This window comes from Anomaloglossus baeobatrachus, chromosome 8 (genome assembly GCF_048569485.1).
Source record: "Anomaloglossus baeobatrachus isolate aAnoBae1 chromosome 8, aAnoBae1.hap1, whole genome shotgun sequence".
NCBI lineage: Eukaryota > Metazoa > Chordata > Amphibia > Anura > Aromobatidae > Anomaloglossus > Anomaloglossus baeobatrachus.
The window spans coordinates 73,674,275-73,688,449 of record NC_134360.1 but is presented as its reverse complement, the minus strand read 5'-3'; the positions used below and the strand labels follow the sequence as shown (position 1 = coordinate 73,688,449).

Genomic DNA, 14,175 nt, shown 5'->3' with positions numbered 1-14,175 from the left:
AGGATGGGGGACATTAGAGCAGAATGTGGGACATTACATAATGGGTGGGACGACCTTGTATGTCTTTTTAGAATTTAGAACGCTAAATGTATACATCTGGCCAACGTAAAGGGGGGGCGGCAGGTCCAAATTTTTGCAGCAGGGCCTATCGAACTCTAGTTATGCCACTGCATGCTGGGGTGAATGATATATAGTAAAAAAACCAAACAAACAGGAAACTCTTGTGAGCCACCAGTTTGTTGGGAAAAACTATAACCACAACGTTCCCACTATATAAACAGGTAAGGATATGAATAGCAGGGGTACAATCTGGAGACCCCAAACAGCTGTCAGTGTCACATGTTCCTGCAAATATGTGGGAAAACAGGGACAAAATATTTAAAGAAGCACTGCTAAGAAAATGTATATTGGAAAATTTGTTAGCTCCTTCAATAAATTATATTTACACATGAACAGTGTACAGAAATCAATATGTGAATTGCCTCCTTTCCCTGAAATCACTACCAATCCAGTCCTCTTATATGATGATATGAGGCTAATCTGCAGGTTAATAGCTTTCCAAAGCAGTGTTGCTGCTGCAGAGCTTCACTGCTGGGGAGAAATTAACTTGATTCCTCCTGGCAGCCTCCAGCTTTCAGTCATAGAGGAGCGGATTCAATCACTGCTCTGTAACAGTTGTAACCGTGCTCTGGCACTGACTGACAGGCTCTACAGTGTATGAGTGCTCAGCCAGCTGTCAGTCAATTCTGCGGTCGGTTACAGCTGCCGCACTCACTGTGTATTGAGTGGTGAAAAATGCCGCGCCTTTATGACTAAAAGCTGGAGGCTGCCAGGAGGAATAAAGGAGGAAAAAAGTTAATTTCTTGCTGCTAGTGAGGACACTCAACTTTGGAATGCTATTATCCTGCAGATTAACCCCTTATCTGCAGATGAAGAGTGTTTTGCGACGTGAAAGGTTCCCTTTAAGATAAAGAATTATTACAATCTGCCTGTTTAACTGCTTTCTCCTTGCCTTTGATGCCCATTTCTTGCTGTGCTCAAAGGTGGCGCTCTTAAGCCGTGCCAACTTCACCATTCCCAGCCCCGCAACAGACCTGGAGATGTGGAGACATGATGATGAACTCTGGTGTTGTGAGTAGGAGTCACCCGAAAAGGCTCCCACACTGTTTATTCATCTGATGATTGATGGAAATTTGGAAGTCAGGCCATGCCTGCAGGGGCTACAGGGTGGGATGCGCCTGTATATGCTTAACTAATCACAAAAGATCTATTTGGCGTCTTCCAGATCCCCGAATGCAGCTGCTCTGGTCTGTGAAGTGAAGACTCATCTCCTGTCCAGGACACATAGTGCTGCACTGTACTGATTTGTTCCCTACTGTCTTCTATTCCACTTGCATAGTGCCAACAGATAAAGGTTGAGAAGAGAACCCGCTGTACACCTTTCGACCAAGGCTTTCCCCCTTTGTCTCCCAGTGGAAAAAGTAAAAACGCACAGGGTAATACCAGTGCATCTCAATAAATTACTACATCATCAAAAAATTAATTTATTTCAGTTATTCAATACAAAAAGGAAACACATTATCACACAGAAGTCATTACACACAGAGGGATCTATTCCTATATATTATATAGAGTCATTACACACAGAGGGATCTATTTCTATATATTATATAGTCATTACACACAGAGGGATCTATTCCTATATATTATATAGAGTCATTACACACAGAGGGATCTATTCCTATATATTATATAGAGTCATTACACACAGAGGGATCTATTCCTATATATTATATAGAGTCATTACACACAGAGGGATCTATTCCTATATATTATATAGAGTCATTACACACAGAGGGATCTATTCCTATATATTATATAGAGTCATTACACACAGAGGGATCTATTCCTATATATTATATAGAGTCATTACACACAGAGGGATCTATTCCTATATATTATATTTAGTCATTACACACAGAGGGATCTATTTCAAGTGTTTATTTCTGTTAATGTGGATGATTATGGCTTACAGCCAATGAAAAACCAAAAGTCATTATCTCCGAATCTCGGAACATTAGAATAATTGCCACAAAACACCTGCAAAGGCTTCCTAAGCGTTTAAAATGGTCCCTTAGTCTGGTTCAGTAGGCTACACAATCATGGGGAAGACTGCTGACTTGACAGATGTCCAGAAGGCAATCATTGACCCACTCCACAAGGAGGGAAAACCACAAAAGGTCATTGCAAAAGAAGCTGGTTGTTCATACAGTGCTGTATCCAACCATATTAATGGAAAATTGAGTGGAAAAAAAAAAAAAGTGTCAAGCAACCGGGATAACTGCAGCCTTGATGAGATTGTTAAGAATAGGCCATCCGAAAATTTGTGTGAGACTTACAAGGCGTGGACTGCTGCTGGAGTCAGTGCTTCAAGAGCCACCACACACAGACGTATCCAGGACATGGGCTACAAGTGTCACATTCCTTGTGACAGGCCACTCATGACCAATAGACAACGCCAGAAGCGTCTTACCTGGGCCAAGGAGAAAAAGAACCGGACTGCTGCTCAGTGGTCCAAGGTGTTGTTTTCAGATGAAAGTAAATTTTGCATTTCATTTGGAAATCGCGGTCCCAGAGTCTGGAGGAAGAGTGGAGAGGCCACAATCCAAGCTGCTGGAGGTCTAGTGTGAAGTTTCTACAATCAGTGATGGCTTGGGGAGTCATGTCATCTGCTGGTCTTGGCACCTGTCCACACTGCCAAAAGTACCAATACATGGTTTACTAACCACAGTATCACTGTGCTTGATTGGCCAGCAAACTCGCCTGACCTAAATCCCATACAGAATCTATAGGGTATTGTCAAGAGGAAGATGAGAGACACCAGAACCAACAATGCAGACGAGCTGAAGACTGCTATGAAAGCAACCTGGGCTTCCATAACACCTCAGCAGTGCCACAGGCTGATCACCTCCATGCCACGCCGCATTGATGCAGTAATTCATGCAAAAGGAGCCCCGACCAAGTATTGAGGCATTTACTGTACAGACTTTTCAGTAGGCGCCAATATTTCTGAGTGTAAAATCATTTTTTCAGTTGGTCTTATATAGTAATGTAATTTTCTGAGATAATGACTTCTGGGTTTTCATTGGCTGTAAGCCATAATCATCAACATTAACAGAAATAAACACTTGAAATAAATCCCTCTGTGTGTAATGACTCTATATAATATATATGAATAGATCACTCTGTGTGCAAAGACTGTATATAATATATAGGAATAGATCCCTTTGTGTGCAATGACTCTATATAATATATAGGAATAGATCCCTCTGTGTGTAATGACTATATAATATATACGTTTCCTTTTTGTATTGAATTACTGAAATATATTAACGTTTTGATGATATTCTAATTTATTGAGATGCACTTGTATGTGAATTCATCCTACACATTGTTTTTATCTAGTATGCAATTTTATACTTTTTTTGCAGCATAAAAGAATTGGAAGCCCGGGGAAGCTATATATATTTACACCCACTGGGAGATAGGGCAGACTAAATTACATAATAGGAAACACACTTTTTGGCAGAAAGGCAATGAACACACAAAGTGTCCACACAGAGACAAAGTGTTCAGAACCCAGACAGCGAACTGACCCTGACCGTGGCTCAGCGGAGAGGGAAACGGACCACAGCACAGGAGGCTGCCTTATTAATCCAAGGCATGACACTATGCATGTGCTGCCACTTTTTCACTATACATAGGTCCTTATGTTAATATAATTGCACAAGAAGAAAGTCTGACAAAAAGAAGAAACAAGCAATAAGAGCGGACATTACTTGTCCAAATCACTGGTATAAAAAGTTGGAAATCAGTCAAAAGACACACTGCTGCGTTCCTACTGAACTACTGAATCTTAATACACATGAGTTATGGTTGGTGCCAATACATGATTCATACAACTCAGACTATTAAAATATCTTTTAAAGAGACAAAAAAAAATACAGATTTACTCACAATCTAAATATTCACATGTGGAAACCGATTTAAAATTTACCCAACATCTGCAAAATATATTTTGTTAATTTAATATTTAAAGGAACTGTCCAGAAATAAGATAAGATATGATGACTTCTCCTTAGCATAGGTCATCAATATCATATTGGCGTGGTCTGATACCCGGCACCTTCTACTGTTCATCTGTTTGTTTACTGGTGGCCAACATGAAAGCAACAATGTGTGGAGTGGAAACATTAAAGGTCTAGACATTGTGTAGAGGCCAATCTTGGGCATTGCAGCTCAGTTCTTATTCACTTCAATGGGAGCTCCACTCCATGTACAAAACTCTGCTGTTCTGGCTTTATACCCTTTATACCACTGGCTTTGTAGAGGTGCAAAAAGCAGATTGTTTGGGGCGCTGGGTGTTGGACCCTCACTAATCTAATGCTGATGACCTAACCTTAGAATAGGTCATCCATATCCTAGTCGTGGACAACCGCTCAATCAAGATTTCAGAATAAATGGTATTTACAATGATTATGCCAGTAGACATTTTATAAAATGCGTTCTAATGAGGAAAGCTACAAGGCGCCAACGGGACATTCGTTAACTGGCACGAGCATGAAAGAAACAGAATAGTACACTATGCTTTGGATTTTCCATCTGCTGTTAAGGGTGCTTTACACGCTGCGACATCGCTAACGATATATCGTCGGGGTCACGGTGTTTGTGACACACATCCAGCGTCGTTAGCGACATCGCAGCGTGTAACAGCTAGGCGCGACGATCAACGATCGCAAAAACGTCAAAAAACACTGACCGTTGACACGTCGCTCCTTTTCATAATATCATTGGTGGTGCATGCCGCTGGTTGTTCATCATTCCTGCGGCATCACACATTGCTATGTGTGACGCCACAGGAACGACGAACATCTCCTTACCTGCGTCCACCGGCAATAAGGAAGGAAGGAGGTGGGCGGCATGTTCCGGCCGCTCATCTCCGCCCCTCCTCTGCTATTGGGCGGCCGCTTAGTGACGCCGCTGTGACACCGAACGCACCTCCCCTTTCAAGGAGGGATTGTTTGGTGGTCACAGCAACGTCGCTGAACAGGTATGTGCATGTGACGCCGCCGTAGCGATATTGTTCGCTACAGCAGCGATCCCCAAATGTTGCACGAACGACAGGGGCAGGTGCTATCGATCGCAACATCACTAGCGATGTCACAGCGTGTAAAGCACCCTTTACTGACGGACATTTGCAGGAATATGCAATGAGAGTTATTTCATATTCAAGCTCAACCTTCTGATCTCATTTTAAAAGCAATGGGATCAGTCATCAAAAAGATAATGAGGCACAATTACACCAAAGTAAAAATGCAAATTAATATGTAAAATATTCAACAGAGATAGAAAAAGATGATAACATTTCTTTAGTGTGACCCCTGAACCTTCTTATATATGTTACTGTAAGTTTCAACAATAGCTCCCCTAAGCTATGGAGTTTACTGGCTTAAAGTGAACTCCTGCCATACTATTAAGTGTGAATACAGTATATCATTCTAAAGTATAGTCACTAGACCCAATGACATTCACTCTATTAGACTAGTGTTACTTTCATGTCCAAAAACGGCTTCTGCAGACACGTGGAGCGCGGTGGAAAGTCTGGACCGCACTTTCCCTGCCTGTCCTCTGCTACTGGAGGGACTCAGCCCTATAAATATCAACACAGTCCAATCCCACACCAATGGAAAGGAAGGGGAGGCGTCTTTCTTCACCAAAGATTTTGTCACAAGGAGGTCTTTACAGGCATCATCAACTGTCATAGCGGCGTCAGGATCTGGGGAATCTTCAGATTTTTGTACCGCGTAGATCGACTCGGGAATCGATTCAGAGACCTGTGGTTTATGGGCAGGCTAGCAAGAGTTCATCTCTGGTGGACCGCTTGTTAATCTCCTTGGTCACATGCTATGGCAGAGCCAGACACGTTCCGGCTCCCCCTATATTTACTGGCTGGATGCTTCCATTAATGCCAGCTAGAACCTCTCTATACTGGTCTGGTGAGGTGTTGTGATCCAGACTGACTTGTGGTTGTAGTACTTTGTTATATGCGGTTGTGGTGTTAACCCCTGTTGTCCTTTTGTTGCTGCATTACGTCCCTTGCTTTTCATTTAGTTTCTTACTGTTTATTCCTGTGAGTGTGCAGGGTGACTGAGTTTCTTTTATTCCTGTCTGTCTCATCTGTGTTTACATCACACTCCTGCCCCTTCCTTCCCAGGGGGAGGGGGGAACAGAACAGTGTTACTCAGGATTATAGTCAGGCACGGGACTCCGGCGTCTGCACCATCAGGGGTAATCAGGAGGTGAGGGATAGCCTAATGCCCTCTAGCGTGAGGGACAATATAGCAGACCCATGTCCCTCACTATCCCACAATCACATTGTGACAGATTTTCAATTTAATCAGTATTACAACATCATTACAGCCATATCTTCACATTCTCTTTAAGTCCAATCTTTTAGACTTGCAAAGGGGTGTACAGTATAACATTTATGTATTGTATACAGCTCTGCCAAAAATTAAGAAGCCACTTCCAATAAATAAAGAGAGAAAAGCTGGTATGCAAAAAGCAGGGATACACCTGTGTGAATATACAAAAAGGTCTTTATTACAATAGTCACTCAAGTGGACACAAACCAATTTAAAAACAATTAAAAAGGCTAAAAGCCTATAAATGTCTTTGTCTATCCTTTGTAAGGGACAGAACAACCCCCTAGCAAATATAATATAGACAAGGTGAACAAAGAAGGGCTGTGTACACCCAATAAGGGGTCCCAACCATAAGGCAATAAATATGAACCTCACATGCACAAATTGTGAGGAAAGAGTTAACCTTTTTCACTGACTTAGAAAATAATAGAAATTTATTCTCCCTGGCAAGACCGAACCAGACTTATTTGCGTAATAAACTGTGAGACCAACCTCAAGGACACAGATTGTTTTGACTTAGAAACGACTGAAAAACATCTTGTTATGGGAATAAGAACGCAACAGTTTGTTATGGGAGTATAAGTCATTATGTTAATTTCTCTTGCTGGGAATATGCAATCCACGCCTTAATGAATGTAGATTAATGAATATGTATGTTGCATAGTTACGCCCTAATCAACTTTGTATAACTTTGAAATGTAAACAAAATAATACAGTCTTTCTATTCGGAGCCGCACGTCTCCTAGCCTTTACGTGTATAACGGTGTCTGCCTGTTTTCATTAAAGGCTAAAGGGAGGGCAGAGGGGGGTCACCGGTACCCTCTCTGCATTCGGACATCGCTGGCAACAGTTGTGACCGTTAGGTCAACCTAACATTATCTGGCGCCCGAAAAGCAGGGACCCGTGTTTCTAATCCCAGGACGCAGTGGACTGTCTTGCCATTCAGAGGAGGAGTGGACCAGACGTGGGGACCAGAAACACCTGGCCAGGTAAGAGTTGAACCTTATTCTTCTCTTTATGCTCCCCACATCTGATCTCCCCTCTCCTCAACGCGCAAAATGGTACACTGTGAGTAGATACTGGGTTATTGGCGGGTTTCTACTGAACTCTGAGAGAGCCTTGCCAGCAGATGTTTTCTGTGCCTTGTTTGGTTGTTTGCTTGTTTGTTTCTCTGTGTTTCTCTGCCTCTCTGTGTGTCGCGTGTCTGCTCTCCTGTGCTTTATTTCTGTGCTGTTGTCCTTGTTGGTTGTCATAGATCCCATACATCAGTGAGTGTTGAAAGGGAATAGTGTACCTGCTCTGTCCAATGGATGTGATATTCACTGCCCTAGTGTTAGTGGGAATAGCCCTGTTTGCCATTGCTATCGGATATAGAGTGTATCTCTGTTACAAGAAGGGTAACCCAGCGCCATTCAACATTCTCAGCCCCCTCTGAAGTTAGGACACCACCTTTCAGTAGGAATACAAAAAGGAGTTAGTCTCTGAGTATCTCCAGGAAAGGTGGTTCTAGACCTCACCTTAGGTAGGAATACAAAAGGAGTTAGTCTCTGAGTATCTCCAGGATAGGTAGGTTTAGTCCAAAGGACGTTCAAGGGTCTAAAAGCTGAAGAAGATAGAAGAAGAATGGTGCAAGGAATATCAAAAGACAGAAGAGCTGGATGCACCCTGCAACATCTCATTACGTGTTATCATGGCAAAAGAACAGCCAGTCAGTCCAAGGAAGTTTTTAAGACACTTGGATTGAAGGGGAAGGATCAATTGGACCCCAACAAATGGGACACAATAAGAGCTACTAGAGCAGGAGTGATAGCAGATAAATCATGGACTAAACTAGTCAGAACTCTTTCTGACATGGCAAAAAACAGCCCACGATCAAGGTTGGATATACCATGAAGAATCAGACACATGGGAAGAAGCTGGGAAGCAAGCTAATAAGGATCCGCAGCCCCCTCCGTACCTGTCAGCTACTCCTGGAACGACTCCAAAAATAGCAGGATCCCCGGAATGAACCTGCACAAACTGTGGCCAACAAAATCCGGACTGGAGTGAAACATGCCTAGCCTGTGGAGCCCCACAGCACAAGCTACAAGCCACAGCACCAGTGCCTCTTTATCCCGTAGTGGAAAGAAGAGTCCTGATAAGACTCAATCTCTTCTGCGCCCAGGAGCAAAGAACTAGGGGCACAATGGGACCAGTGCATCAAGGTCCTGTGGAGAATGTCAGCTCATTTTACTACAGATTGATGCAGTCATTCGCAGATGAAGGGCTGGACTTACAAGCGGGTGCAATACGTCACCTGATGGTAAGATCCTTCATGGATGGAATACATGCACCTCTGGCAGAAAGATTGAAAGCGTGCTGCCCAGAATGGAGGAACATGGAAGACATAGATCTTCTAGTCAACAAAGCAAGTGGCTTAGAAACCGACGCAAAGGATAAAAGGAGCAACAAGAAAGTTGTCATAGCAGCAGTGGACGGTCAGCCAGAAGGTACAAGAAGGAAGGCACCGACCTGCTACTATTGTGGAGTCAGAGGACGTGATCAGAGACTGTAGAAAGAAGAAGAGGGACACTCAAAACCAACCCGAGAGTCAGGAGGAGAAGACTGCCTGACTTGCGGCAGCACGGGATAGGGATGCCAGAGGTCCATTTATACATGTCCCCCTTCACATTGGCAGCAAGGAAATAAGAGCTTTAGTGGACTCAGGAGCCTCTCGCTCCGTACTCCCCAAGAATCTGGTGCCTGAAGGATCCATCTCCTCTGAAGCTACTGTAGTATCCGGAGTTGATGGACAAGCCCAGATAATCTCAATAATACATCCACTGAAGGTGAAACTGGGACCATACATGTTCGTGTCTAAATTCTTAGTGTCCCCCCTGGGTGGAGATGCCCTAGTGGGAGAAGATCTACTATTAAGACTACAAGCTCAGATTGTCTACAATGAAGATGGATCTGCTATCCTGCAAATTCCAGAAGATATCCCAGAAGAAATCCTGTGCACTCTCCAGATGATAGAAGATCAACCAGAATCTGAAGTTACACATGAAGTAAACACGGACCCAATACTTCTACAAGTTCCTGCAAAACTCTGGTCCACATCAAAAACTGACCTCGGCACACTACCCGTGCCCACAGTAAAAGTTTCAGTCAAGCCTGGAATTACGCCACCGCAGCTGAGACAATCCCCCCTCCCGCTACCTCTCGCAGTACATCTACCAGTACGTGGATGATTTACTACTGTGCTGCCCTAGTGAAGAGGAATGCTTACCTTTCTGGCAGAAGTAGGATGCAAAGCGAGCAGAGATAAGTTGCAGTTCTGCAAAACGAGGGTCACTTTCCTGGGTCATTGCCTTTCTGCGGGACAAAAACACCTCAGCCCGGACAGACAAGAAGTTATCAGGAAAGCAAGCATTCCTAGAAATCTCAAACAACTCAGAGGATTTTTAGGGCTAATATCATTTTGCAGACAGTGGATTCCCAATGCATCGCTACTCATGCAACCGCTGTATGATTGCACAAAGAATGTTCCTTTCTCCCTCACAGAAGAAGCTCGACAAAATTTTCAAAAGCTCAAGGAACTAGTGATTGATGCACCTGCTCTGGCACTACGAAACTATGATCTCACCTTCAATCTGTTCGTAACAGAGCTTCAAGGATTTGCCGTAGGAGTACTCACCCAGAAGACGGATAAACATCACATAATCGGGTACTACTCCTCTCAACTCGACAACGTCACCAGAGCAGCACCAACCTGTGTCCGTGCCGTTACAGCAGTTTCAAATATACTGCAGAAAGCATCTGAAATCTCACTCGATTTCCCGACTACCATCCTTACCAGCCATGACATCTATGCTGTTCTCAATCAAGTGCAGTTGAAACATCTCTCCATGGCAAGACAAGTCAGACTCCAGTGCACGCTGTTGCTACCCCCAAACATCTCATTTGCTCGAGTTACAAGTCTAAACCTTGCTGATCTGCTGATCTTTACAAGGACAGAAGAGAGGACAGAAGAGAGTGACAAACGTATCAGCGCACCATTTGATCATGATTGTCAGGAACTCATTGAACATGAGGCAAAGCCCCTGCACAATATTCAGGCAACACCGCTTACAAATCCAGACTTTGAACTTTTTGTGGATGGTAGCAGATACGCTGATGAAGCAGGCAAGTTCCACACCGGATTTGCAGTAGTGACTCTATATGCAGTCCTAGCCAAACAACCGCTACCTCCACGCATATCTGCTCAAGAAGCAGAACTTCTTGCTCTCATCTGGGCAATTGAGTTTCTGGAAGAACGAACAGCGAACATCTACACGGACTCAGCCTATGCACACGGCATTGTGCACGATTTTGGCACTATCTGGCAGACAAGAGGATTCCTCACAGCAACAGGAAATCCCATCAGGCATGGAGCCTCAGTGAAGAAACTAATGGAAGTAGCCTTGATACCAAAACAGCTAGCAATCATAAAGGTTGCTGCCCACACTAAGGCTCAAACACCCGAGGCAAGGGAAAATCGCTTGGCCGACCAAACAGCAAAACAAGCAGCCTTACTCCCTTTGAAGGAGACGGAAACAGTGTCAACGACGGAGGAAGAAATGCAGAACCTCTTTGAGACACAAGAAAACGCCTCTGAGGAAGAAAAAGCCGTATGGCGGGCCAAGGGGGCAGAAAAGGTGGAGGGGATTTGGCGCCTAAACGGACTTCCCGTCCTGCCACGCAGTTGGTTCCCTGCCATTTTCCAAGTACTCCACTATCCCACACACAGTAGCACAAACTCAATCATGAACCAGATGCAACCATATTGGGTAGCCCCCGGCTTCAGACAATACGCCTCCCAGAGAATAAAAGCTTGTCACATCTGTCAACAACACAATCCAGGCCAGCTAACTAAAACCCCGCAAAGACACATGCCAAAGACGTTTGCCCCATTTCAAAGAGAACAAATAGACTATATACAGTTGCCAAAACATGGCATCTACAAGTTTGTACTTGTCTGTGTAGACCTCTTCTCAGGATGGCCAGAGGCCTATCATGTCAGCTCAGCCACAGCCCGAATTACAGCAAAGAAATTGGCCTGTGAGCTGGTGCCTCGGTTTGGACTCCCTGAAGTCATAGAGTCAGACCGAAGTACTCATTTCACTGGACAAGTTTTCCAGAACACCTGTGCCCTGTTAGGCATTCAGTCAGCCTTACACACGCCTTACCACCCACAGTCATCAGGGAAAGTGGAAAGGTTAAATGGAACGCTAAAGCTCAAACTAGCCAAGGCAGTGGAGGAGACTGGTAGACCATGGACAGAATGTCTCCCCATAGCTCTTTACTCTATAAGGACTACCCCGCAGGGAAAGCACAGGCTCTCACCATTTGAAATACTCTTTGGTAGTGCACCCAGATTAGGATGCTACTTCCCGCAGGAGTTACACCTGCAATGTGATAGCCTAACGTCTTATGTTGTTTCCCTGCAGAAGAGACTAACTGAAACCCACCAAAGGGTCTACTCTTCTCTATCTGATCCTGATGCTGTTCCAGGAACCCACTCCCTAAAGCCTGTTGACCGGGTCTACCTAAAGAAGCACGTGAGAAAGACCCTTGAGCCACGATTCGAAGGGCCTTTGACTGTCCAGCTGACCACTCCAACCTCCGTCAAACTTGAGGGGAGATCGATATGGGTCCATGCCAGCCACTGCAAGAAGGCCTAATACCGCTGATAAGTAATTCTATGTGTACTCCCTTTTTGGGGCCTTCTACACCACGGCAGAATTCATTTGAGACCCATCATGAAGTGTTAGCTGAAAAACTTGAGATCACAGACTGCTGGATATGTACACACGCACTTGTGATAGCCTCTTCCATGCCATACTTAGCCATACCAGTCCCAATAAACAAAGTGTTTCAATGGGGAGGCTGTTACAACAGACTATCAGTGTTCCAAGTGTTACTCTGTTTACTAGTTGCTTATGTAGTGTTCAAGTTGCTAATGGCTTTGTTTTCCCGCTGCTTGAAGCAATGTAGATACAATGATTATTCAGCATCTGTATGAAATCCCTAATATGCCTTTTTTCTCTTCTCTACTCTTTCCTCTAGAAATCACCTTGGCGTATCATGATGAGACTCCTATCGAGAGGCATGCAGGCAGTCCTGGGTGACGGATGTGAGACGACACTCCCTGAGCACACCCGCGGCTCAGAAAGTATCTGGAGGCTAGCCTGCTCTCTCTATAGTCCCCAGCTTCTCGATGGCCCCCTGTCCATCAATCACGCCAATAGGGGGGATTGTGAGGAAAGAGTTAACCTTTTTCACTGACTTAGAAAATAATAGAAATTTATTCTCCCTGGCAAGACCGAACCAGACTTATTTGCGTAATAAACTGTGAGACCAACCTCAAGGACACAGATTGTTTTGACTTAGAAACGACTGAAAAACATCTTGTTATGGGAATAAGAACGCAACAGTTTGTTATGGGAGTATAAGTCATTATGTTAATTTCTCTTGCTGGGAATATGCAATCCACGCCTTAATGAATGTAGATTAATGAATATGTATGTTGCATAGTTACGCCCTAATCAACTTTGTATAACTTTGAAATGTAAACAAAATAATACAGTCTTTCTATTCGGAGCCGCACGTCTCCTAGCCTTTACGTGTATAACGGTGTCTGCCTGTTTTCATTAAAGGCTAAAGGGAGGGCAGAGGGGGGTCACCGGTACCCTCTCTGCATTCGGACATCGCTGGCAACAGTTGTGACCGTTAGGTCAACCTAACAAAATAACACATTCACATGGGTCACAATACTGTTGCAAGATAATGAAAACACCAATTACCAACAATAGGGCAGTGTAAATAAAACAATCAGCATATGTGTAATATGAACATGACCACATTCATCTTAAAGCACATAATGATTATAGAAGGATAAGAACATGAGCCACAATACTATTGTAAGATGGTATAAACTTACAACATGAGATCTATAGGCTGGTTTATAGTAAACCACAATTACATAAAGTAATAACTGCAATCTCATATAGCAATTACATTATATAGTATAAGTGGCAAAAAAAGTTGCACAATATGAGATTCATCCACATGTGCCCAAGATGGTAATGGCTATATGCGCATGAATCATGGTATAAATACAAAGGTCCCTAAGGAATATCAGCCCAAATTTGTATCACCAGAAAAAAAGTCCATATAGTAGCTAGGTGGGATAAGGCGTCCCCACGCGTATCGCTGTCACCTGGGACAGCTTCGTCAGGGGTGAAGTGTGCCCACAAGAGGGGCTAGGGTTTAAATAACCCAGAAATTACCTTGACAGCTGTTGAGCAATTTCGAAAACGCCGCGTTAAAGCATGTGCCCGGCGTCCCGGAAGTCACATGCATGCTAGCGTTCAGTCAGGAAGAGGAAAGGGAGTGATTCAGTATATTTCGGGTACCGCGCATGCGCGGGACTCCAAAAAGATGGCGGCCGCCATACAGGGAGACATAATATACGTAAGTACCGTTCATGAAGGAAAAGAGACAGAAACTCCATGTGACAGGAGCGATATTCACTAATAGCCTAATAGACATAACATGATTACTTTTAAGAAGCCACTTCCAAATTTTCAGTTGTCTGATTTTTCTCTTTATATGTATATTTTTGAGTAAAATGTAAAAATTCTTTTTTTATTCTATAAACTACTGCCAA

The 14,175-nt window shown here is 43.7% G+C and overlaps 1 protein-coding gene across 2 annotated transcripts in view; it reads right to left on the bottom strand.

Annotated features, from left to right (window-relative positions):
* The window catches only part of LOC142249854 (centromere protein P-like), a 389,082-nt gene that overhangs the window by 286,389 nt on the left and 88,518 nt on the right, over window positions 1–14,175 (bottom strand). The gene's annotated exons all lie outside the window — the stretch shown is intronic.